Source organism: Canis lupus, chromosome 10 (assembly GCF_048164855.1).
Source record: "Canis lupus baileyi chromosome 10, mCanLup2.hap1, whole genome shotgun sequence".
In the NCBI taxonomy this organism is placed as follows: Eukaryota; Metazoa; Chordata; class Mammalia; order Carnivora; family Canidae; genus Canis; species Canis lupus.
In genome coordinates, this window is record NC_132847.1 from 35,765,030 (window position 1) to 35,792,510 (window position 27,481).

The following is a 27,481-nucleotide window of genomic DNA, read 5'->3' on the forward strand; positions in this document are numbered from 1 at the left end:
AGCAGAACTAGCCTGTCTACTCAGAGGAAGGAGGAAGTAGAAATAGGGAGGATGGTACAAGAAGCTTGTGGGCTCAGACAAAACAAGAAAAAACCAGAAAACAGCAGACTTGTCTGCATTCCTGTTCCCCTTCTGGTCCCTCAGAAGCCAACCACTCTTCCTACCTACACTGTTAATCAGGAGACTCCTCTCTGATCTAATTAATTTCTGAGATTTTATCAATTTAACTTAATTTGAAGGGGGATACTGTTGCTTCTTTTGACATGAAGGTGAAACGTTTATTTGAAAATTTCTTTTTTTAAAAAAAAAAGAAAATTTCTTTTTTTAAAAAAAAAAGAAAATTTCTTTTTTTTCCTTTTTTTTTTTTTTTTAATTTGAAAATTTCTAAGGAGGAAATGGCCTTTGTTCTGGAGAAGGCCTTGATGAATGAATGGTTCAGATTAGAAGGTGAGGTCCCAGTACTTGGCTGGTATTCAGGTAACAAAAGAGGGTACTTAATTCTTCTGCATGAGCAGGATTGGTTTTTGTTTTTTGTTTTTTGTTTTTTTTCCGAAATAGAGGGAATAAAGAGAAGAAAGAGGCAGAGGAAAGAATAAAAAGGGCTATTAAGATGGCTCCAGTCTAAAAGACTTCACAGAGTACATTGAAAATTCGCTGCTGATGGAATTAGGCCATCTTAAACATGGTGATGTCCAATGTTCAATTTGAAATTCTTGCTTCCTTCAGGGAAAACACTCCCCTTGTCTATATCCCACCCTCCTATCTTCTATACCTATGTATATTTTGTTTGTGTGTGAATTTTTATAAAGATTAAGCAATGGGCTGAGTTTCAAGTGTTTATTATGATACAGAATTAACTGCGGGATCAGGAGCCCATAGAGGTAAATTTCTACATAGTGTGAAGCGGGGATTAAAGATCATCTTTTTAGAACCCATTGAACTCTGCCTCATGTGTGCAACCCATGAGGATTGAGAACATTGATTTAGAGATAGCCCCTCATGTGCCTGCAAATTCACTCAATTTGCAAACTTATTAAGCTTCTCTAGTTCAATTCTTAAGTCTTTGTGGATATGTAAATCTAACTTGAATCTAAAAGCACATTATTTGCAAAGGCTTCGGAGAACTTCAGGTATAATAAGCTGGAGAAGGAAACAAAACGAGGACCACACTTGAAATAAATTTATTGAATGACTCCATGAACTTAGAGCCAAGATATATATTAGGATTGAGATTTCATTTTTAAAATAGAATTTTTTTGCTCTCCCAAAAGATTTACGCTAGCTTTCCTTTTAAATAGCAAACTCATCTAATTCATTTAAAATATGATTTTGTTTTGCAAAATTGATTTACAAGTAACTTTTCAGGAACCCATCTATTGACAAAGGAGAGGTATATCTGTTATGCAAAGCACCATACTTAAGTATGTTAAGGAATAATCCCAGTCCATTATTTCTTAGCATATCTACTGGGTATTTGTGTTTGTTTTATAGCTTTTTTCCCTCTTTGATTTACGTTTACGAGACAATCGAGGAGAGATGATATGAAATGGTTTTTACTTTTATGAGCCAAAGGAACCGCACCAGCCACAAGTAACAGAACACAGCCACAACTGAATTATGTAGGTCTCTTTTGGCGGAATGAAAATTAAAAGAGTATATTGTCCCTACTTTAACTTCTTATGGTGAAGTCATGCCCTAAGGATGTCCACTGGACAATTCCATTATAAATATGAAGTTGTGGTTGCACCTACTGTTGCTCATGTTACCAACAGAATCTGAAACCAATTTAAATGTATTAAACTTCAGTTCAGTTTGGGGGGTTTCATTTGTGGTTATATGCCAACCACCAATATGACCCCAATTAATTAGCCGAATATTGAAGAATGGCCTAATTCACTTCTTTCACGACTTCATGATAATATATCATAAGAGTGTTGAGTTAAAATTTAGATGTGCCCACTCTTCTTAAAATAAAATGAAGATCAAGGTCATATCATATTTGCCTCAGATTACCTACACCTATGCACAAACATGTTGAATTGATTCAGTAAATATAATCCCTTCACTACTGTTGTCGTCCTAAGTCGCCTATTACACACACACACACACACACACACACACCAACCTGTATTTCTCAGATGGTACAAACTGGCAGCACATGAGCCAAACCCAGCCCACAAATGAGCCTTGTTTGGTTCATATATTCGAGATCACACCGTTACAAGAGTGTTCGAATTAACATTTGAAAATTGGGAGATGTCACATAGAAATTCACATTTCTAGCTCTTTAAAAAAAATCTGGCAACACTTGGCAGGAATTCCACACAGCAACAATCGGCTGGAGCTGACATGCAAAATCCTCTATGGGCCCTCTTGGCTTTGCCACAGTCCCCACCATCTTTCATTACGTTGCACCCAGTCCGTGTCACACATTTTGCTTCCCTGCCCCTATAGACATTTGGATGTGCAACTCGTGCCCTCCAGTGTTTCCCTCCTCTATGCCCTCTGAAAGCACCTTCTCTTTGAATGTACTAAAAGCTAGACTGCTTCAATCCAAAAACCTCAGGAAACCCAAATCCTATTTTTATTTTTATACTTCTAGAAATTCAAAACGTCATTCCCATATATAACTGGAAGCCTTAAAACACAGGTGTGTGCCACTTTAAAAACACAGACTTTAATCATAAACATATTTGGGCATTTTTGCTTCGATTTAGGTCGTTTCCATCTACCTAATTTGATTTTATTCCAATTGATCAAAAAAGTAACATAATTGTTTAAAATCATTCTCTTTTGGAAACTAACATTGTGGTAGAAAAAGAAACATTGCACAAATAGCTTACCATCTAGTTGAAGAGCGTTGTGCTTTTTAGTGTGTAACAGAAGGCTAAAAAATAGATTGAAAGTATGTAAGAGAACGCCTGTATTAACAATAGTGCTGGTTATGTTTGGGAAATGAAGGCTATTATTTTTAGGAAAAAAATCAATGTAATCAAATGTTGGGTACAGCCAGTGATGCTAAGGTGCTATAGCTATAGACTCATAGCTACAAAACACTTTGACTATTGAAATTCCTGAACCAAAAATAATAACTTTGTTATTGTGCCTCTGAAATGTATAATCCCCAATCTCATCTTTTCCCATTGAACCAATTGTTCTATGCTGCCTGCTTTCCAGAGAGTTCTCCTATTGTTCCTTGACAAAGCATTACTGTATTGGAGAATATGGTTTGCATCACAAAAATATTATTTTTACTCCAGTTAGGGGTTGTGATATTTTTTACATGGAGATTTCCTTGGTATATTCAAAGTATACCTCATTGAGAAAAAATTATTTTTATGTAACTTTTCAGGTTGTTATGTACTTAGTAAAGTACAGCTGAATGACATAGTGCTTTCTGAGGAGTTCCAAGTCCCCTGGAAACCATCTCCTTTGTTTTCACCAGACATGTGATGAAATGCACTATTATTATCCTATTTTGAATGAAAGAAGTAAGATTCTAAGTCATTTGCTGAGTTCATATGGCAAATTAGTGAAAGAAAGATTCTCCGGATTGATGACGAAGAATGTATCTAGTTCTCGATCTTGATTACCTCCAGATCTAAAACTTTCTGTAAACCATTTTAACATTAATTTGTCCACCAGAAGGGCTATGGTTGTTGATCCCATAGACTATGGTAAAAACACAGGCTTTGAAGATGGATTTGCCTGGAAAGGAATCCAGCTGTGTGATTTAAATCTCCTCAAATCTCAGTATTCTCATCTAAAAAGTGGGTGTGATAAACCTTCCTCATTAGTTTTGCCAGGACCTAAATATAAACATATACTTGTTAAATCTCTTTGTTATAGCAGACTAATCTTACCTTAAGTCAGTAGAGTAATTACATACTTATTCAGTAGGTAGTTACCCTAACTAACTCACTAATTTTCAAATGTAAGCATGCATCAGAAACATCTGAAGGGCTTATTAAAATGCAGATTACTAGGTCCCATCCTCAGAGTCTCTGATTCAGTAGTCTTGAAATGAGGCCTGAGAATCTGAATTTCTAACAAGTTCCCAGGTAATGCTGATGCATCCAGGACGCACACTTTGAGACGTACTGCTTTAATACTGTAACTAAATCACTAAATATAATGCCTGGCACAGCTGGCCCTCAAAACAAAATCATCATTATTTCATTATTTATTGAAATCCTATGGGCAATTACAAAATTACTTACAGGTTTTCAGAAGGAATTCTAATAAAAGTAAGGATAAAATAGCAATATCAGATGTACTTTAATTCCTAGTTTATTCAGCAAAACATCGATTTGGCCAAGTAAGAAGTAATTACATGTTCAAAGCAACAGGCCGACTTCACCATTGTTTTCAATTTCTGTTTCTATAGGTAATTCAGTGAGTTCTCAACTCTGGCAATTCAAAGGAACTCATAAAAGATAGGTCCACCTACTTTACTAAAGAGAATCCCTTGACAGAGGTGACTCTTGATTGCTTTTATACCATATGAGTGCGTGAATAACTCTGGCACTCGGAAATGATCATATTCTCCCTTCGTTAAAAAGCATTTTAAAAAACCTGCACGTCTAAAGTTAAAGCATGACTAATGCATTGGAGAAATTGTTCAACAACAGTTCATCCTGGTAAAAATATGACTTCTGTAGCTATGCCAAGGTTAGTGTCGGGTTAGGTTATCTGCAATTCAAGTGCCAGATGTGCGTGTGCATGTGTGGGTGCCTGCATGTGGGCATGCACCAACATGAACTGCCCCCTGGAGAGTTAGGGACCCTCCCAGTCAGGACTCTACAGAAAGTTCCAGAAATGGAGAGCTACGTTCAGTTCTCTGGGTAATTTGGGGGTAATTCTGGGCCCTCTGCATTCTCTCCCTGTCTTCTCTTGACACTCTTTGCTGCGTTAGCTACTGTTTTTCTCCAACCCCCTAGGTTTTCAATAAGTTTCCTGTTGTGCGTTGGGATAGCAGCATTCACAGAAAGTGGCTTTGCCTAGGTGATCTGAGCCAGCTCCCTCCCACCTTTTCTTCCCTTTCTTTTCTTTTTAATAATTTAGAGACGAGTAACGAAGTGCTTACGGTGCAAAAATGTACTCCAGAAGACTCCAGACCATTTGCTGACATTTTGCACTTTAATCCCAGCTTCAGTTTCATAACTGGTGCTCAAAGCAGAAGCATGCAGAGGTGTGTGCTTGAAAAGACATTGAGAGCCTTTCGCTTAGAGACTTCAAAAACATTAACCAACAGATGCAAAATGCCCTAAAATTCGTACGGAGAACTAGTACAGTGTGCTCTTCAAAGAACTTGGGGAATTAAAGGCAAGATCGGTTCAAAAAGTACTGGTGACGGTAACCAAGACTGAAATCAGAATTTTTACAGGAGCCTCTTCTTTCTAAGAAAACCTTGAGATTTCTAGTTCTTTCCCCAGCTTCCAGACAGGACTCTATTAGAAAGTACCACTTTTGAAAAATACCTGCTTTGGCCTCTGTGTCAAATTATGTGATCAATGGTGCTTAAGCAAAATGATAAGGATCTTAGCTGGCACATATGCACTATTTTAAGAGCTTTACCTGTGCTAATTCCATAAAATCTCACAGCAAACCTGTGACTTAAGTTCTGTTATCATCCCCACTTTCCAGCTGAGGAAGCAGAAACTCAGAAAGGTTAAGTAACTTGCCCGAGATCACACAGCATGGGAACCAGGATTTGAATACAAGTATCATAGGTTGAGAGCCTCTCACAGTGGAAGCCTCTGAAGACAGGAGGGTGAGAACCCCTCCCCCCAAAACCTCCCCAAACTGCATCCTGGGGAAAACAATAATGACATACGCCTAAAATAAGCATAAAGCCCTGTCGTATCTTTTAGTTTGACTGGTGATCAAATTCCTGTCTAGTCTCCCGAGGCGGTTCCTGAGAAGCAGCAATGCCAACCACCCAGAATGGGCTGTGCTTCTTCCAGGAGGCTGGTCAGCCACTGTACCTCACCATCTTAGGGCCTAACTTGAGGCAAGGACCAGAGGCCACCATGCCTCGGGGCCACTGCTCTCACACCCCTGCCCTCTGGATCTCACGACTCCCTGAGGTCCAGGAACACAGAAGAGAAAGCCACCAAGAAGGGGAAAACTTCGAACTTTAGGTCCCTCCAACCCAAACTGCGCGCCCCTAGTAGGACAGCTTCCCTGTAGGGCCTAGAAATTCCACGTAGACGCTTTCAAACACCCGAACATTCCTCCCGGAGTTCAGAAGAACCAGAAAGGTGTTGTTTGGGGAACACAAGGCAAGGGAGAGCGGTGCTGAGGTCCTCGGTGCGTGTCCCCCGAGATCATGGGCACAGCTCGGGGTACCAGGGAGCTCGGCGTCCACCTGTGGCACGTGAATCATTCCTGAAGCCACCTGCACCCCTCACGTCCTCCAGACACGTCGGCGGGGCCTAGGCCGGCGGCCCGGGAGGAGCTCCGAGGTTAGACTTCTCCGCGCCTTGCTTTCTCGCGGCCGCCGGCAGCCCTAACTCCCGGGCCACTCCCCCCAAGGGTGCCACGCAAACTTCGGAGACGTGGAAAATGTGGGAACCAAAGTCTCTGCAAAGCCCCGAGCCTCCGCAAAGCGCTCTTGGCCGCCGCGGGCTGCCCAGGCCGCGCTCCCGCCTCTCCGCTCTTCCCCCAGCACTTTCACACTTTTTTTTCTGGAGTCAACCCAAGCTCGGCAGAATTTCCAGATCCGGGGAAGTGCAGCATGCGAGCAGCCCATTTCCTGACAATGCCGCAAAGCTTCGGGGAACACATTTTGTTATTTCCACGTTTATGAGTCGAGCCGGGCCCGGAGCCTGACTCCTGACCGCGTGACCCCACCTGGGAGCCCCGCAGGGCGGGGGCGGGGCGGGGCGGGGCGGGGCGGGGCGGGGCGGGGCGGGGCGGCCAGGGCCGGAGCATGCGCAGAGAGGTTAGCGCAGAGAGGCGGTCCCAGGGCTGCCCCCACGGCCGCGCGGGCGTCCCGGGGCGGGGGCGGGGCCCCAACGGGGCCTGAGGCGTGAAGGTGGTTTTCTGAGCCCTATTCGGGACGCGTCCCGCGATAACGTTCTGGCACTGGTGCAAAGAAAGCAAAGTTTTGAGAAACGTGGTTCTAACTGAATGGCACGTTCTCTAAATGAACTCTTTCTTTCTTCAAGCAACCTGGAAAACGAGGCAAAGAAACGCCCCGGTATTCCAACGCTAATAAAACGGCTCGGCACTCACATCCCCATCGTGCCCGGCACCGAGAACGGCGCAAATGCAAATGTAATCAGGGAACAAATTATTTCTGAACAAACGCAAGGCGTCAGACGTTGTGTTAGCTACCAGCCATGCAAGGACAGATAAGACATGGCTCCAGCCCTCTGAGGAATTTTTAATCTGGTTTTAGAGAAATCAGAGAAGGAGGAAAGTTGGCCGTGTTGACGGATGGTATTTAAGAATCGGGAGTTCTTTGATCTACTCTTTTTTTTTTTTTTTTTTTTCTGGTTTCTGGAGAAATATTGTTGACTGGTTGAAGTGGCTTGTCAAGGAGAGAAAATGTCTTTCTGTTGACAAGATAATTAAGAAGGAAGGAGCCCCCTCCAGTTCTAAACTGTAACAAAAAAACCTTTGAACAGAAGGGGACAAATGTTAAAAGGTGAGTCAAAAGCAAAACTGGAACTGGCAAGGGTACTAGTTCCTGTTGAACTTGGCTGTGACTGTATGGCGGGTGTTGTCAGTATGGCTGATGCTGCCATATCCGTGGAGGGTGGTACTTATTATCTGTATGTGCGTCGTGATGTCAAGTAGGGCTTTACCTATTGCCCTGAGATTGCTGAGCACCTGGGAGTAAAATTCCATACATTCTAGGAATTATGGGCCATTTACTTCCTCATGACTTACTGAGAAGCACCAGAGCAGAGCCAGCTCTACAGACAATACCTCTTTCTCCTTCTACTACAGTCCCTATGAAAAGAAAACTGAGAGGGGCGAGGAAGTGGCATCTGGGGGAGGGCAGCATTGATGAGCACAGATTAGTTCCTCCCTTTTCATTGCAAAAGGGTTGTACAGTGCTTCTTCCTCATGGGAGAAGGATCCCTTGCAGGAAGCTGTTAGGCAGTGCATTGTTGGGGGCAAAATCTGATATGATGTGGGAGGAAGAGAAGCTGGAATCACAGCTGGAAAGCTTCTGAAGGTCCTCTAAAGAGCTCAACCCACCAGAGCAGGAACATTTGGATATCTGCAACACAGAGAAATCATTGATGGGTGCCACAATCTACAGGTCTCACCAGAGAGATGTTTGCCTTCCCCTCCCACCTCCCCACTCTGACAATAGATGGGCAGGACAGAGAAGAGGGATAGGTAGGGTGATCTTATAATTTGTTATGCAAGCCAAGACAAATCTGAGAATTAAGTAAGTTGCTATTTACTACCCTAGAACAACAGGTACAAGCTGGAAATACTCCCAAAACTGAGATGTTTGATCACCATGATGGGAGCAAGGGGTATATAAAGAGCAACCTCGGTGTCCCTCCATCTCCTGCCATTCCTGCTACAACTTCATCCACTTCACTATAAGTGGGCTTCATCTGTTCTGGGGGGACAGGAGAGTAACAGTTTCGAAACAAGTTTGAGACTGAAGTTTACCAGTTTACAGACCTGAGCCTCAGGTATCAGAATGAGATTTTTGCTAATGATGAAAGTGGCTGAAACTAATAGGATCTGTCCAAGATGGTGCTCAGGACCTACCACCCATGGGAAAAGGGGATTTTCAACACAAAACCATTGGAAAACAGGAAAAAAAAAATCACTTTTAGGTTTATACCAAGAAGCTGGGACTTCAGTAAATCAGTTTCAAGTATATAGCAAAGCACAGAAAGTACTTATTGGCCAAAGAGGACAGTAAATCTAGTGTAAAGGTATATAAATGTACACAGATAAATACAAGGACACCATTTAATGAGAAGCAAACAGCAACATGTGCAAATGTATTCCTTGAAAAATGAACAAGGCATAAATACACAAAACACAGTATAAGTATCTAAGCCAGCACATGCCGTTCAAACTCTGGCCTTCTCTGTTTCTCACTGAGGATCTTCACGAGAAAGATTTAACACACTGAGTTTCCATTTCCACATCTGTAAAATGAAAATCATAAAATTGCCTCCAAGACTTGTGAAGTTATATAAAAGCATTTAGAAAGATGCTTGACAGCAAGGGCTAATTGTGGTGTATTCAACAGAGGCTAGTCTTTGGCTTCCTTTTTCCTACTTTTACCATAATAATACCCCAACGTTCTTTGGAGAGAAAATGGAATAATTACTTTAAGGTATCTAGCACAGCACCCAGCACAACAACTATAGATTCCCTTCCTACCCAGATTGCTGAGCTACCATGCAGCTGGACTCTTGACGGCATCAAACTATGTGCCATTTCACGTACTCCTACATGGTCTAAGACCTTTGAACAAAAATCACGAACATGTGTGCAGGCTTTGGAATGGAAGGAAGAGAAAGTTTCAGGCCCTCAGAAATTATTCCTCCTTAATGCTCACATACTGCCATCAACCCAAAAAAGAAAACAGGTGAAAAGGATTCATTCTGAGGAAGAAAAAGAATCAGCTCTGTAGGACTCAAGGAAAAGGAAATTAATATATGCTTTCTTCTCCCAACAAAATCCCACACACAGGCAAAACTGGTTCAATTAGAATCAGTTTGAGTATATGAAGGGAAAGTAAGATCAAACAAAAAGGCAAAGGTACAACATTCACTAGAGAACTGTGTAGAGAAGAGATAAATCTTTCTTGGTATTGGAGATGAGTGTGGGGATGTCTGGATGAATGATACATGAATGAATCTGAACTCTTTTTGCTCTTGCGTTTACTTGGGCATCCTTTGTACGTTCCCCAGTAGAATATATTTGATATTGAGCAGTAGTCATTCATCTAGTCATCCAATAACATCTACTGAACAACTACAGTGTGCCAGACATTGTGCCAGTTATTACACAGACTTGGCACATTCCAATACAGATATGACTCTGTAGGGCAGAAGAGAGGAAATGGTTCTGTCAAGGTAGGACTCAAAGTAGAAGCAACTCCTAAAGGAAAGATCAATTAAAAGGCAACAGAGCTTAGACTCATTTCTAAACATTTTATCAGAAAATGGCACTGCCTGATTCACATGTTCATTTTTATTTTAAGGATATTATGAGTATTACCTAGTTAAAGTATAGTACTGTATAAAACATTTTGATGACCCAAACTAGGCAACATCATTTGCCTCTATATGCGTTTATGTATCTGTGGTAGGAGTGGGGAATAGTGATAGGTCATCATAAGATGCTTCAGAGAATCCCACCTGAGTCTTAAGTAATTCTTGTTCAGATGGAGAGATTGATAAAAGTAGAGAGGTCTTTTAGTCATCAAAACTGAACTTGAGGGCAGCCCAGGTGAGCTTAGCGGGTTAGCGCCGCCTTCAGCCCAGGGTGTGATCCTGGAGTCCTGGACCGAATCCCAAGTCCGGTTCCCTGCATGGAGCCTGCTTCTCCCTCTGCTTGTGTCTCTGCCTCTCTCTCTCTCTCTCTCTCTGTCTGTCTCTCATAAATAAATAAATAAAATCTTAAAAAAAACAACAACTGGGGATCCCTGGATGGCTCAGCAGTTTAGTGCCTGCCTTCGGCCCAGGGCATGGTCCTGGAGTCCCAGGATCGAGTCCCTCATCAGGCTCCCTGCATGGAGCCTGCTTCTCCTTCTACCTGTGTCTCTGCTTCTCTGTGTGTGTCTTTCATGAATAAATAAATAAAATCTTTTAAAAAAAATGAACTGGAGATCGATGGAACAGGATAGAGAGCCCAGAAATAAACCCACACTTATATGGCCCATTCATCTGCGATAAAGGAGGCAAGAATATACAGTGAGGAAGAAACAGTCTCTTCAATAAATGGTGCTGGGAAAACTGGACAGCTCCATGCAAAAGAATTAAACTGGACCATAAAAATACACAATGTACACCACACACAAAAATAAACCCAAATGGATTAAAGACCAAAATGTGAGACATGAAATCATAAAAGTCCTAGAAGAGTGGCACCTGGATAGCTCAGTTGGTTAAACATCTGCCTTTAGCTCAGGTCATGATCCCAGGGGCCTGAGATAGAGCCCTCTGTTGGGTTCCCTGCTCAGTGGGGAATCTGCTTCTCCCTCTCCTTCTGCCTCTACCCACACTCATGCTCTCTCATTTTCAAATAAACAAATAAAATCTTTAAAAAAAAAAAAAAAAAAACAGAAGAAAACAGGCAGTAATATCTTGGACATTGGCCTTAGCAACATATTTATGGATATGTCACCTGAGGCAAGGAAAACAAAAACAAAAATAAACTTTTGAGACCACATCAAAATAAAAAGCTTCTGCAAAGCAAGGGAAATCATCAACAAAACAAAAAGGCAACTTAATAAATGGGAGAAGATATTTGCAAATGATATATCCAACAAATGTTAATATCCAAAATATATAAAGAACTTCTACAACTCAATGCCAAAGAAACAAACAAACAAAAAAACCCAAATAATCCAATTTAAAAATTGGGCAAATACCCTGAATAGATGTATTTTTCAAAGAAAACATGCAGACGGCCAATAGACACATGAAAAGATGTTCAACATCACTAACCACCAGGGAAATGCACATCCAAAACACAATGCTATAACACCTCACATATATAAAAGTGGCTTGTATCAAAAAGAAATAACAAGTGTTTCTGAGGATGTGGAAAAGAAGAATTTTAGTGCACTGTTGGTAGAAATGTAAATTGCTACAACCACTGTGGAAAACAATATGGAGTTTCCTCAAAAAATTAAAAATGGAAATACTATAGTGATCCGTTTCTGGGTATTTACCCAAAGAAAATGAAAACATTAATTTGAAAAGATATATGAACCCCTGTATTCATTATTTATAATAGCCAAGATATGAAAGCAACCTAAGTATCCATCAATAAATGAAAGGATAGAAAAGATGTGGTTTATATATATGTATGTATGTATATGTTTGTATAGACAGCTAGACCAAGGTATTTGTCTTTCTTGGTCTGACTTATTTCACTCAGTGTAATATCCTCTAGGTCCGTCCATGCTGTTGTGAATAGCAAGATCTCACTCTTTTTATGGCTGAGTAATATTCCATTGTGTGGGGCAGCCCCGGTGGCACAGCGGTTTGGTGCTGCTTGCAGCCCGGGGTGTGATCCTGGAGACCCAGGATCAAGTCCCATGTCGGGCTCCCTGCGTGGAGCCTGCTTCTCCCTCTGCCTCTCTCTCTCTCTCTGTCTCTCTGTTTATGAATAAATAAATAAAATCTTAAAAAAAAAATTCCATTGTGTGTGTATCACATATATATGTGTATATATGTATATATAGTGTATATATAGTAATAATATATGCATACCGTATATACACTATATATACTATACACATATTATCTGTGGTAAATATGTTATATGTTATCATGAATAGCAAGATCTCATTCTTTTTTATGTTGGAGTAATATTCCAGTTTGTCTGTGTCTGTGTGTACATACTACATATGTATGTGTATATATATATATATATATATGTATATATAGTGTATATATGTGGTATGTGGTTTAATTTAGATAATAATATACACATACCATATACACATATATACATATATATGTGTATGTGTAAGTATGTGTATATATATGTGGTGTGTGTGTGTGTGTGTGTGTGTGTACACAATGGAATATTACTTAGCCATGAGGGAGAATGAGATTTGACATTTGGGACAACATGGATGGGCCTAGAAGATATTACAGTAAGTGAAATAAGTCAGGCAAAGAAAGACAAATGCTACATGATTTCACTTATATGTGAAATAAAAAAAAAAAAATGAGCAAACAAGAAACAGAAACAGACTCATAAATACAGAGAACAAACTAGCAGTTTCCAGAGGACAGTAGGATAAGGGACTGAGTAAAGTAAACGAAGAGGACTAAGAGATACAAACTTCCAATTTTAGGATAAATAAGTCAGGAAAATGAAAAGTACAGCATAGGGGGTGCCTGAGTGGCTTAGCCCATTAAGCAGCTGCCTTTGACTCAGGTCATGATCTCATCAGGGTCCTGGGATAGAGCTGCATCACATTGGGCTCCTTGCTGAGTGGGAAGTCTCCTCCTCCCTCCCCCTCTGCTCCTACCCCCTACTGTGCACTCTCTGTCTCTCAAATAAATTTTAAAAATCTTTAAAAAAAGAGAGAGAAAAAAGCATAGCGTAGGAAATATAATCAATATTATTTAACAACTTTGTGTGGTGACAGGTGGCAACTATACTTATAGTGGTGAGCATTACGAAATGTATAGAAATGTTAAATCATTATGTTGGGCACCTGAAACTAATATAACATTGCATATTAAGTATACTTTAATCATAATTTTTTTAAAAGAGGAACTTGGGATTACTACTGGCATTTAGCAGGCCAGGGCCAAGAAGGTCAAAAGTCATGCAAATCACAGAACTGTCTCAAAGAAAGGAAGGTTGAGGGAGAAAAAGAAGACCTCTTAAATACTTATTTTAATACCAACCATATACCAGATGCTACAGTTGGAACTCAATGTATATATTCTAATTGATTCTTTTTTTTTTTTAATTTATTCTTTAAAACAAGCTATGGACTCTTCTATCAGATATAGCAACAACTCCCCCACCAACAGTCCTCAGAGTCTAAATCAAGGCCCATACCAGATTCTTTCCAATGGACTAGGCATGTGTCTCAAATTGGTGCCTAAAATTGACTGAGAAAGGACTTCACAGGCCATTTAGACTTTTTTTTAAGTATGTAAGGGGAATCATCTGCTTTCACCATCATTTCAAAATTTCATAAAACAAGAAACACTGAAACATCAAACGAACAACATAATCTCAGACTAAACGATGTCAGTATTGGATGTTTAGTGCTATGAAAAGCTCACCAGGTTATTCGTTTTTCTCGCTACAACCCAACACACTGACAAGCTCATCATGGTCCGTGTTCCATCTGCGGATCAGCATTCAGTCGGTGACCGCTGACCTAAACATCTTGGGCAATTTGATCTTGGCAAGACTACTTCTTAAAGAATGAGGTAAGAAGTCAAAGACTAATTCATAGTTCAGAGAATGCAGAAAGGTCCCAAACCAGTGACCCTGAGGGAGTGGGTGGGAATAACAAAAGGCAGAAAGCAAGTAGCCATCTTTGAAAAAAAGGATAGCTAGGGTTCCCTGGAGCTTTCGTCTACTTTTTAATAGGATTATTAGAATTAGAAACTTATCCTCTGGAAAATTCACGCCTTAGGAGTACTGTTTTCTTCTTTCTCCACTTTGTCAAAAGCTTAAAGGCTTTTCTCTGACTGGCCCTCTTTTGTGATTTCCATTGGGCTTTCCTTCTTTCTTTCCGCTCTTTTGTTCTTCTCTCCTCCCCTCCACATAATAGCAATGTTTTCTTGGTCATCTTGTAGTAGTCTCTGGCACACCAGTGGCTTCTTAGAACTAAGTGCAGGTTAGTGAAAACAGCCAGTCAAGGCTGCCTACCGGCAGCAGCAGTAGAATATACTAGCAGCAGGACATAGAGGCCGTGGGTTTCAGGGTAAGTAGGGGGTAAGTGGGGGAATCCTGATTTTGAATCGCAGCCAGAGCACCTTGAGGTGGCCATTACCTTACCTCGTTGTGCCTCAGCTTCCTTATCTGCAAGATGTGTTTAGCATCTTCTGACTCACTGGGATGAAGATGAACTAACTGTATAGATCTTGCCTAGGTTGCTTTTAAGAAATACTTGTTTCTTCATCTCCCCTCTCCCTCCCTTTAGGATTTGTCGAGGGTACTCTGCTATTTGCCTATCTGGGAGGTCTTTCCAAGGTTTTAATTTTTTCATGTCCTGTCACTATATGCTCACTGGGACAGAAGATAGGCAGATAGGCTACAGTCTAGACAATCAACCAAGAATTACTGGTTTGCATAAATCATTTTTCAAGCACAGCTACCAACTCACAGCCTGCTTCTTCGTGCTTTTCAGATAGTTTCCCAGGTGAAAGAACCTCAGCTTTGCCTCAGCATCCTAAATAAACAATTTTTAAGGGCTCATCTAACCAGAAAAAAAGACCAAACTGAGGAGAATTCAATATGATTTTATCTGGATTGATATGATTTGGGACTTTTCTGTTTGTTGGGATTGGATGCTGCTTTTGTTTTTTGTGTTTTGGGTCTTTTGGTGAGTTTTTTGGTTTGTCTTTTGGGGGGGATATTGGATAAAAACCTATTTAAAAGAAGAACTCATTAATTCAGTGTAAAGGAACTAATTCTTTTCTTTCTGCTTGTATTTTTTCCTAATGAGGAACAGTGTATCGATACCCACCTTGGCAGCAAGCCAGACTGTTTGGGTTTAAATGACAGCTCTGCTACTGACTATGTGACTGTTAAAACTATTCGATTACCCTGTGCCTCGATTTTCTCACCTGTATAATAGGATAATAATATTCACCTAGGAAGTCATTGTCAGGAATCAAAATTCAATATGAGGGAAGTATTTATTTATTTTTTTTTAAAGATTTTATTTATTTATTCATGAGAAACACAGGGAGAGAAAGAGGCAGAGGCACAGCAGAGGGAGAAGCAGGCTCCATGCAGGGAGCCCATCGTGGGACTCAATCCCGGGTCTCCAGGATCACACCCGGGGCTGCAGGCGGCGCTAAACCGCTGCGCCACCAGAGCTGCCCCCTGAGGGAAGTATTTAGGACATTGTTAGGCACCTGGTATGCACTCAGAGATTATGACTATTATTAGGTAGTAGCTTTTCAGCAATTGGTGAGCATCTACCAAGTATTAGGCACAGCCTTTGAGACTATGTAAGATTAAAAAGTTTGATTGCCCATCTCTGCTTTCAGAGATATTATATTTAGGGAATAAGGGAACTGTTGGAGACTGTTTCTTAGCTTACAAAGCACTTCCCACAGTCAAGTGGTACAATTATTATTATCCTCATTATTTTGCACATGAATAATGGCAGGCTTACCATTAAGTGTCTTGTCCAATGTTACTTAACTAGAAAACATCAAACCAACTTTCTTTCTAGGATCTGGAACTCCAAAAATTCATGCTGTTTCACTGCCAACACATGTGGCTCACAAAATGTCTCAGAAAATATCTCACTTTCCTTTACCTTTTTAAGAATTTAGTTGGTGCCCAATAATCCAAGCAAAGCCATAACTGTTATGCAGAGAGGATTTTTATCCCTAGTTGTCTGGGGCCCAGTAGCCCAGGACATTCTTCCATTTCAGGGAGGAGTCCCTGGCAACGGAGACATTGCCTTGTCTGGAACCACTGTGAAAAGCCCTCCTTGCCCACATGAGTCTGAAACTGCAATCAGCTCTCTAAAGGAGCATTAAAAGCTTTGGATCGATATTGAGATTGAATAATTGAGCTTTTAAATGGTTCCTGTCTATGGGAACAAATGTATTTATTGATGATAGCAGAAGAAAACACCATGACAAAAGAGGCAAGAAACATGTGCTATTTCTTTTAGTATCTCCAACTAATGCCTTCACCATCATAACAACCCTAGTGACTAGCACAGTGCCTGGTACATAGTAGGTGCTCAATAAATATTTGTTGGATGAATGACTGACTCTACCCTATACAAACTATGGAAAATGTCCTGAAAGTCAGTTTTTGATGTTTATTAAAATGAGAAACATGGTCAGCTTCCAAGAATACTTTGTAGCATTGGGGTGCCTGGTTGGTGCAGTCAGTTGAGTGGACAACTTTTGGTTCCAGCTCAGGTCATGATCTAAGGGTCCTGGGACTGAGCTCTGTGTTTGGCTCCATGCTCAGGGCAGAGTCTGCTTGGAACTCTTTCTCCCTCTAACTCTGCTGCTCTCCACTGCTCATGCTCTCTCTCTCTCAAATAAAATAAATAAAATCTTTTTAAAAATACTTTATAGAATTGCAATGGTTAATGCTAATCTTCTTTCCTTTTTTTTTAAACTGTGAAGAAGGAAGTAGCATGGCACAACTTAAAGCACTGGAGGAAGTATTGGCAAGCCTGGGTTTCAATCCAAACCTTATGACTGGGTTGTTTTGTGACATGGAATGCATTAACACATCCTCTTCAGATCTTGGTTTTCTATTTTGTCAAGTGCAAGGACTGGACTAGGTTAGTTCAGCTCTCACTGTGTGTGCATTTAAGTATAACTCTTATATTTACATGTCCTGAAAATTAGGATGAAAAAAATGTCTGATGAAGGTGAGATAGGCAAATATTGCCCTATGCACCTCTGCCCCTCATAGGTGACCTCTCTCTGGAGCTTGCTCTATCCTGACTGAGGCCTTTGCCCATTAAAATCTGCCCTCAAAAAAGGTGTTCATTTTGGGGCACCTGGGTGACTCAGTCGGTTAAGCATTCAACTCTTAATTTTGGCTCAGGTCATGATCTCAGGGTTGCGGGATTGAGCCCCTCATCGGGCTCCATGATCAGCACAGAGTCTGCTTGTGCTTTTCCTTCTGCTCTTCCCCTGGTTGCTCCCTCTCTCTGTCTCTCTCAAATAAAAAATAATAAAATCTTTTTTAAAAGTTTTAGTTTTATATTAGTTATCAATTGTAGCATAACAAATTACCCCAAAAATTAATGGCTCAAAACAACAAATACTTAGAGTCTCATAATTTCTGTAGATCTAGAATCTGGGCATCAGCTTAGCTGAGTGCCTCTGGCTCAGGGTGTCTCATGAGATTGCAGTCAAGCTGTTGGCTACGGCCACAGTCACATCAAACTCAATGGAGACTGAAGAATCTGCTTCCAAACTCACTCATTTGGCTGTTTCCAGGCTTCACTTCTTGCTCTGTGGACCTCTGCCTAGGCTGAGTGTCCTCATGACATAGCAGCTGGTGGTTCAAAAAGGGAGAGCCAGAGACTATCCAAGACAGAAGCCATGGTCATTTGATAACCTTGAAAATGACATACCATCACTTCTGCCACATTCTAAGTGTTAGAATCAAGTCAACAAGTACAGCTCACATTCTAGGGCTGGGGATTACACAAAAGTGTAAATACCAGGAGGCAAAACCATTGGTGGCCATCTTAGAGACTGCCTAGCATAGCTATCATTTACACAGTAGTGTAAAATTTAGATGTTTGTGTTAATCAGGGCATCATAATCTGTTCAGGCTGCTATAACAAAATACCACACGCTAGGTAACTTATAAACAGCAGAGATTTATTTCTCAAGGTTCTGAAGGCTAGAAGTTCAAGGTCAGGGTGCCAGCATTGTTAGGCAAGAGCCCCTCGGTTGCAGACTTTCCATTGCATCCTCACATAGTAGAAGGGCAAGGGAGCTCTCTCAGGCCTCTTTAATAAGGGTATTATTCTCATTCATCAACGGCTTCCAAATGGCCCCACCTCCTACTACTAATACCCTGATATTAGGATTTCAATATATGAATTTAGGGGGAACACAAATATTCAGACCATAGCACAGGCAATACTTATTTTAATTGTGGGATACCAGCCTCTGTCCACTCTACAAGGAATTTAAGCATATTTTTTGAATGCAGGGCACAAGTTAGGGAATAATGTGGAAATGGGGACAGAGAGATATGGTTCCCATTAAAAGTGAAACCATAGCCATATTTATGAGTCCTACCATATGCTAATCACCATGATGGGCACCAAGCAGATATGATTATATAAAATTTAGTCACCTTCCTAAGGTACAATGTATTTGCTCTTGGCTTCCTCCTCCACACCTCCACAACCCCACAGAGAGAATTAACTGACAAAAATTTCTCATCCTATTTGAAGACTAGAAGCAGAATATTATAATGAATGGAACACAGATCTCATGCACCATCTCAGTCATGAGTACATTTAAACTCTATAAGATTCTTCATCTGAATAAAAACAATGATACAGTGGTATCATGTCATGAATAAATAAATAAAATCTTTTTTAAAAAAATAAATAAAGCACCAGGGTTGTCTGTCCAGCTCAGTCAGTGGAGCATGCCACTTTTGATCTCGGGGTTGTGAGTTTGACTCCCTCACCCCTATTCAGTATAGACATTACTTAAAAATAAAATCTTTTTTTAATTTTATTTTTTTAAAGATTTTATTTATTTCATGAGAGACACAGAGAGAGAGGCAGAGACACAAGCAGAGGGAGAAGCAGGCTCCATGCAGGGAACCCAACACGAGACTCAATCCTGGGACTCCAGGATCACGCCCTGGGCCATAGCCAGATGCTAAACTGCTAAGCCACCCAGGGATCCCCCCAAATAAAATCTTTTTAAATAATTAAGGCACCACTCACATTCAAGAATATATTATAATTATACAATTTTTTTTGGTCACAGTGAGAAAAGCAACTCTTGACAGCTCCCCATTTTTCAACAGATGTGTGCCAACTTAGTCCTTGGACATCTACAGAAACATGTCATTCTTACTGAAATGTGTGAGACCATCAACAGGGCTCCACTAGTCAGGATCGCCTAACTTGTACTGTGGTAACAACCCCCAAATCAGTATGGTTTAAAACCAGAAAGCATTATTCTCCTCTCACACTCTATGTTCCTCCCGGGCTGACTGATGTTCTGCTCTGCGTCATATCAATTGGATGGGTCTTGGACTAATGAAGCAGCTATAGATCTGTGCAGCAGAGAGAGGGAAGAACAGAAACACACTGGTTCTTCAGTGGCCCAAAGTGACACATACCATTTCCCCTTTCACTGTATTGTCCAAGATGAGTCCTGTGATGGTCAAGACTGGCTTCAGAAACTAGAGAACTGATTGATCTTCCCCTGTGCCCAGGAAGGGAGGTTCATCGTGAGCATCAGGAAGGAGCATTGTCTTCCACACTGCCTTCTGAGAAAATAGAGAGCTGGTCTTTTCAAGCTGCAAGAGACAATTAACCTGTGACAGAGTTCTAATTTGTAAGCAAAGCCTCTTATTTATGAATCATCTAAGATTACTTTTTCTGCAAAATGAGTGATTATACCAAACTATTTTTTATTTACAAAAACACAGGCTTTATTAGGCAATCTTACCATCAACACTTCCTGTAATAAGTCTCCATCTCCTGTTTTCACAGAGACGTGGTACTATGTGCGCATGTGTGCATGCCTGTGTATTTTCCTGGGATGCTGGGAAATGGAAAGACGTGACTGGCTTAATGTCAAGTCTAGTCAATGCTTATAAGTTTCTGTTTGCAAGGTTAATGACGTAGCACCTTCTAATTTAGCAGCACTGGAACTTGTTATAAGTGTTAGTTCAGTCACATCTAGTTCATATCGGCCTTCAAATCACAAACTACTCACACTCCCTCCCCAAGCTTCCTCCCTTTTGGATTTTTACCACCATGCTCATCTATGTGAACACCAAGCGGAGCCTCCATTAGTTCTGGCTTCTAGGCCCAGTTCCGCTATTCACTGACTGCACTGCTTTGGGAGAGCTCTTCTACCTCTCCAGGGCTGGTCTCTAAAATGAAGGAGCTGGCTGGCCGAATTCCTCCCAGCTACAACTGCTTCTGGTTCTAAGTCAGTGGTGCAGCCAGAGAGAGAGCCTCTGTACGTTTCCTCCTTTCCACGAGTTGATCAGCAACCAGAGGAGCTCTCTCAGTAAAGGCAGGGCCTCCTAACATACAACAGAATGCCTTTGAAGATGACTCATGTTTCAGCACCTCTCAATCTATTATTTCCTGGGCTCCCTTCTTGTCAGCTTTGTGGTCCAGAACCTCGACAGTCAAGTATAATTTACAGGCATGGTACTTTTAATACCTTGCTCCCGACTCCAAAAAGAAAATACACAGAAGTTGAAAACTATTCTTCCGATTATACCAGCAGCACAGTCTTAAAAGAGGTTTTGCTGTAGTGGTGATATTGCTGATCTTATTTATTTATTTTTTTTTAATTTTTTTTTTTAAATTTTTATTTATTTATGATAGTCACAGAGAGAGAGAGAGAGAGAGAGAGGCAGAGACACAGGCAGAGGGAGAAGCAGGCTCCATGCACCGGGAGCCTGACGTGGGATTCGATCCCGGGTCTCCAGGATCGCGCCCTGGGCCAAAGGCAGGCGCGAAACCGCTGCGCCACCCAGGGATCCCGATATTGCTGATCTTAAACACAGGTTAGGAAAGTCATTATTATGACTTTTAATTGTTTGTTCTTCTAAATACTTTTTCCAGCCACATGTGGCATATTGATGGATTCAAACATTTTGGAGCATTTTTCTACAAGAATACAGTCTTATTCATAGGGTTTTGTTGATGTGAGTTCATGGGAGAAATTATTTTTATAGAAGAAAATGTTTTTGGGGTGCTCAGTGATAAATAGCTTTCAAAAAATGGCTTCAGGGACAAGTTCATGTTTTGTTTGGAAATGTCCTTAATACTTTGAAAATGGTTGCTCTCAGATGCAGTCTTGCCTGAATTAAGTCTAAATATTTTGGAATCGTGTCCATTTTGATCAGAGCCCTAGTAGACCAAATATTCTTTTTTAAAAAAAGATTTTATTTATTTATTCATGACAGACACACAGAGAGAGAGAAGAGAGACAGACACAGGCAGAAGGAGAAGCAGGCTCCATGCAGGGATTCCGACATGGGACTCGATCCCGGGTGTCCAGGATCATACCCTGGGCCAAAGGCAGCGCTAAACCGTTGGGCCACTGGGGTTGCCCTAGACCAAATATTCTTGAACAAGTCACATTGACTCTAGGAGCCTCAGTTTCTTTGTCAACAAAACAGAAAGAATACCTACCTAACAAATGTTTGCAAATAGTAAAGAAATGAGCATAAGTAAAGCCCAGAGTATAGAGATCATACATGACAGATGACCAACATCTTCATTCACACAAAACTGTCAGAATAAGATGTGTAGCATGAGGTGAGGTTTGCGATGTTGCACCTGCAACCTATCCCAAGCATGAATCACAAAATTAAGTCAGACATTTAGAGAGCAGGAAAGAAAAAAATGTCCTTTGATTTAGGCAACTAATATCTTATGAGTTAAGACAATTGTGATTTTGTCACAATTTAACTAGAGGGTTTGAGCTCCCTATTGATCACTGTGTGAGTAATATTCATTTCTGTTTTACTTTTATTCTCTGACTTATTGGTTCCATAGTGTACACATTGCTATAGCATATGGCTAGACTGGAGGCAGAAGGGATGTGAGGCATCTATATTTTCAATGTTCCTCAACCTTTACTGGCCAGCACGAAAAAGAATGCACACATACCTCTTTTTATACATTTTATAAAAAGCTTGAGCAGTTTATTCTCAAGGAGCAAACATTTCACAACATCATTCAAATGATAACTCTGAGAAATGTCCTTCCAATATATCTGAATTAGACCATACATCACAGTGAACTTTCAGTGTTTTTAAACAGAAATCCCAAGACATTGAAAAGTCTTCACACTAGTGACGTTCTGTCTATATTTCAATTTAGGATCCAAAAGATATTCTTTCCTAATCTCCATTGGTCAATTTTGAAATTCATTTTTATTTTTGTACCACACCTTCAGTTCTTTCCTTACATACGTTTTTAACTTTTCCCACCATTTTCTGGGGCAAGGAACTGAACCTACCTCTCCTGATTTTTTGTCTATTGAAAAAGCTCAACTCAGAGCTTAATTTCCAGCTCTCTCTTCATTCTCATCCTAAAATTTCTTACTTCAATACAGTCATCCCTCCTGCTTGCATTCTTTTTGTTTCTCTTCCCAAATTCAGTTTTGTTATCTCAGGCTCCAGCCACAGAATCTTTGTGCCAGAAGAGATCTCGCCTATTTTATAGCTTTCTCTCTAGGCATGGGGAAACCAACGCCCTGAGAAATGACATGAACTGTACTTTCTAGTTCCCCATCTTTTGTAGTAGGAACCAAGCTTGACCCCTCTTCTTTCTGGCAACATGGAAAAAGTCGGGGAAAAAATCACTTGCTTTAACTAGAGCAGTTAATTTGGGGGTCTTTAAATTATTTCCTCAGGCATGAAATTTGGGTGTTTGAGTTGGTGGGCAGTATTGGGGGGGATCAGGGAAAATTAGATATTATGGGATATAAATTCATTTGCAAGTTAAAGATCTACAGTTTGTATCTAATGTCATCATTGAATCCATCTAACAGGAAGGGGAGATATCAGACAGGCTTCTTTCCTTCTCTCCAAGTGCCACCTTCCAGCTGTGGTCTTGTGGTAACGTGGCTGGTACAATTAGAAACCAAAATTAGAAACCAAGCAACCACAAGAGGAAAAGCCTCTGAAACAACTCTAGGCCTTGACCCAGAATTTCTAGCCAAGGACACTGCAGGAGACTGTGCTTTGCTGCACATATGGTCTCCAGCCTGCAGCTGACTCTCTGAACAGTGGGCAATCTCCGCATACCTCACATGCATACCTGGAAACCTTCATGCTCATTTAACTGAGACTTTTCAACAAATCTCAGAGAAAAAGAAAACTAGATAACCAGTTACTTAACTAAGGGCCATAACTCAACTCATCTTTGGGTGTCATCAACAATTCTACCACTCGATACTCTGTAAGAGAAATACTCGAGTGTTTTTCATCAGAACCACTGATACGAGCTTCCCTGACATTGAGCTATGGCCTTTATTGTTATTTTAAAGAAAAATTATTGTCAAACATATGAATTTTGAGACATCTGTTTTTGTTCTGAATTCCTTTTTCCCAACCAAGTTTCACCAGTGAGAAGTCCTGTCAAAGACCCAGGAATTTGAAAATATTCACAAACTCGTACCCCAAAAATAAACGAGTTGTCAAAGTCACAGATTTGGGGGTGGAAAAGAGGAAATTGCCAACCAGTCCCACTAGTGATCTGGCCTTAGGATAGTCAAAGGTGAAAAAGGATCCAGGTGTCCTTTCTTTTTCTCTTTTTCTCTTTCTGCCCAGGTGTGCAGTGACAGAAGGATAAATTCTAAGAATCTCTACCGGTTTAAAATTATTTCATTATGACTCTAGGTTGTCTGAGATATACACCATTATCATCTCCCAGGGAGTCACAGTGATCAGAGGAACATTTCAGAACCCCGGAGTTCTGAACTCCAGCCTCTCACCCACCAATGACACTCAGCTGAGTCAATAATACTTGCTTTCTAAAATAATATGGGAATGTGATATTACTCCTTTATTCACACAGCCTTTTGAGCTGCTCTGTTTATGTGAATTAAAAAAACAACAACAACATTGTGTTGGTGAATTATGTTACAATTAGTGAAATTTCAGGAAGGAAAGCATTCAGGGCTCCGATTTTATAGCCATGTCACACCCAGGCTATTCTTGTTAGCGTCTGATTTATCAACAATCTGCTAGAGAGATGATATTTTTCTTCTGTGTTTTTAGGAGAACTGGGGGGAAAACTAAAACAGTTATTACATGGCCAGAGACTGATTTATATTTTTATTATATTGCTTCCCATTGTGGTCAAATAATCTTGAGTAAAAAGAGGGGGGGAGATGGGTAATGGTAATGGTACAACCTCGCTATAAAATGTAGAGCCTTTTCTTTACACAGTTTCTCAATATGAAGTTCCACGGGGCATTTAATATTGTGACTGGACTTTCAAGTCAGCTGAAATCACAATTGCCATGCTATTACAAAAGGTACATCGTGTGAGTTGCAAACCACAACATAATGACAGAACAGAGGGCCACGGATACCTGGGGGGACAGAGACCTATGAAATCCTTGTGTTTTTTTCATTAGGGCTAACAAGCAAAATAAGCACCACCCCTGGCGCCCATGGTTTTGACTCAAACACTGGTAACATGTGGGTTCGAAGGATACCACTGAAATCCAGCTCGGGCCTGTTGTTAATCATGTGTCTCTGCTGGTGTTTTGGAAGCATAGAGCTCCATGACCAGGGACAAGCTTAACTAAACCTACACTGTGGTTTGGAAGAACATGCCTTCCAGGATCCTAATGAACTTATAGAAGCCAGGGCTGGGTTGAGAGTGTCATTCGGTATCCTTGTAAGGATAGGAGGCAAAGGCTATTTTAAGAACAATATGGTTTTGGGGGATCTCTGTGAAGTTTATGAGTAGTCGGAGAAGAGAACATAAAACTGGCTCTCCACATGTAATTAAAATACAGGGTAACTAAATTCATGTGTAAGTAATAGGAGAGCAGAGTGGAGCCAGGGGATCATAATAAGCATCCTGGTTGAAGTGAAAAGCAATTTGTGGTAGGGCTTTCAAATTCCTCCGTTAGTGGACAGATTTGGAAGGCTCACCGATAGTCTTCCTGGCTGGCTAGGTTTACTTTCATAGCCCTTTCATTAAAAAAAAAAAAAAAAAAAAAAAGTCTCTAAAAATAGCAGTTGGATTTGGGTTTGTTTTTTGTTTTTTGTTGTTGTTGTTGTTGTTGTTGTTGTTCTGCAGGAGAAATCACAGCTTTACGAATGAGTCGGGTTTTTGGGAGCATACAGCAGAGTTCGCCAGTCATCAGCATTGCTCCCCTCTGTCCACGGTGGGGCAGGGAAGTTACCAGGCCTTCAACTGCACCAACTCCCACGTGTCCACCGGGCCTAGCAAGTTCCACAGCCTATTCTAAATTCAGATGTATGAAATGAAGACAATGGAGTGGGGAGGGGACTTTACAAAAAGAAAAGAAAGAAAAAAAAAAGAAAAGAAAAGAAAAGAAAAGAAAAGAAAAGAAAAGAAAAGAAAAAGAAAAAAAAGATGTCACTCATACTCCTAAAGTTTGCAGTCGTGTGGACCAATTATCCATAAGATGAATTGAATTATTCCCTTTGTCCTGGGGCAGTGTGGTGTCAGGAACCACCCACTCCTTCCATCCAGACATTAGCAGTTGGGCTGGCACCATCGTGAGCAGTGTGATGTGCTACTGCCAAGTGGTAGGATGCCTACATGGGCAAGACTTGCTCCACACAGAGGTGTTTGCCCATTGTTTCTAAAAAGTCCTCTTAAAACAGACCCCAAAAAGCCACAGACCAAATTTATAAAGCACCAGGGCTTGGGTGTGGAGGGGTGGTGGACAGTAGGATGCGAACAGATTATGAAAGAACCGAAGATCCTCCACATGGTTTTATACTCTAAATGATCTGTAAAAAAGAATAATCATGCAAAAAAAATCCAAGTCAGGGGCCGTGGCCTCCAGAATATCAATGTCTAAACCATACATGCATATTTGAAGAGAACAATCTCCCTTCTTCTCAAATGAACCATTAGCTAAGACCATAAACTGTACCAAATAGCAAAACGTAAGAGTGCAAAGGGTCTTAGGCTTTATCCTGACTTAACCGCATCATTTCCCCTCCTGGGGAAAAACATCTAAAGACACAGAGCAGACAACTTTCAAAACTACAGACCAATCCTCTGTGCTGGAAGTAAGAGTATCATGATTAAAAGAAGAGCGGGAGTTCTGGATCAGAAAGATCTGGTGTCAGACTCCAGATCTGTCACTTCCTGTCACCTAACCTCTTACAGTCTCCATCCCTGTACCTGTTGGGTCAGGATAACAAGATCGAAGTCAGCAAGGGCTGCTCAGCCATAAATGTGGTACCAGCCCCTGTCAAACAGCATTAATAGTAACTAATGTGTTTGAATTGGGTAAAATGAGAGGATTCAAGGGAAAAAAATAATAACTTTTAGTGGATTGGCAGAAAACGAAAAAAAATCAAATATGCTGCTGTTGAAATTTCCCCCCAGAGCCCTGGGGTTTCTCAAGCCTGGTCTTCCAAGACCACAGGGGCAAAGAGAAGCCGGGAGGGCGGGCTTCCAGGACCTCCCACCCCACACCTACTCCCTCCAGGGCCAGAGAGACTTTGCAGCTTTCCCTTTTACATACTGGGCTTCTGGCTTACACCCTCCTGGAGAAGATACAGAGCTAGAAGCACATCATCCTCCCCCGCTCTGCGCCCATTGTTTCTGGAGGGTACAGCACACACATGGCTGTGTGGGCAGCCTCAGACAAGCCAAGTGCCACTGTGGCATCTCACTCTACGATGAAAGGTTTGGCCCAACCACCCCTAGCTTCCCTCTCGAGTCTAACAGCCTCACCTCTTCCCCGATTGCAGAGCCCCCTGCATAATGGGAACAAGTGTTTCCCAATGGGAGAAGCTATTGTGTGCCCCCCAACAACCCCTCCCCCCCCCCCCCCCCCCAGTTAATGGAAGACACTTAGGCACAGTTGCCCATCACTCAGTCCTCCAAGCCCTGTGAAGTTTCTCACGCAGCCTCTCCTTCCCCCGAGGGCTGTGAAGACAGGGAGGGAGGGAGGCAAGTGTCTCTCCTCGTTCTAACCCACGCAAGGGCCCCAATGCCATCCTGGCAAGGCCGGCAGAGGTGCGGCTCCCTCCGAGTGTGGGGGAGGCAAAGCGGCTTTGAGCCATCCTGGGGACAGTTGCCATGAAGCGCCAGCTGCCCGTGTTTGTTGAACTCAGACTTGAATAATATTGTGCACTTTATCTTTATAGCCTCTTTTAT

At 41.2% G+C, this 27,481-nt stretch overlaps 2 long non-coding RNA genes across 9 annotated transcripts in view; one reads left to right on the forward strand and one right to left on the reverse strand.

Moving 5' to 3' along the window:
* Positions 1–27,481, reverse strand: part of LOC140641460 (uncharacterized) — a 178,953-nt gene that overhangs the window by 110,698 nt on the left and 40,774 nt on the right. For 6 of the 8 annotated variants that reach the window (XR_012037976.1, XR_012037973.1, XR_012037977.1 and 3 more), the window contains exon 3: positions 19,741–19,920. This is a non-coding gene — a long non-coding RNA (uncharacterized lncRNA). Of the gene's footprint in view, positions 1–7,370; positions 8,237–19,740; positions 19,921–27,481 lie in introns of those variants that run through there. The other 2 variants (XR_012037971.1, XR_012037972.1) reach the window with 1 other exon arrangement.
* LOC140641462 (uncharacterized) lies at positions 6,958–27,128 on the forward strand. The gene is made up of 3 exons (XR_012037980.1): positions 6,958–7,654; positions 14,023–14,129; positions 25,415–27,128. It is a non-coding gene; the product is annotated as an uncharacterized lncRNA (long non-coding RNA).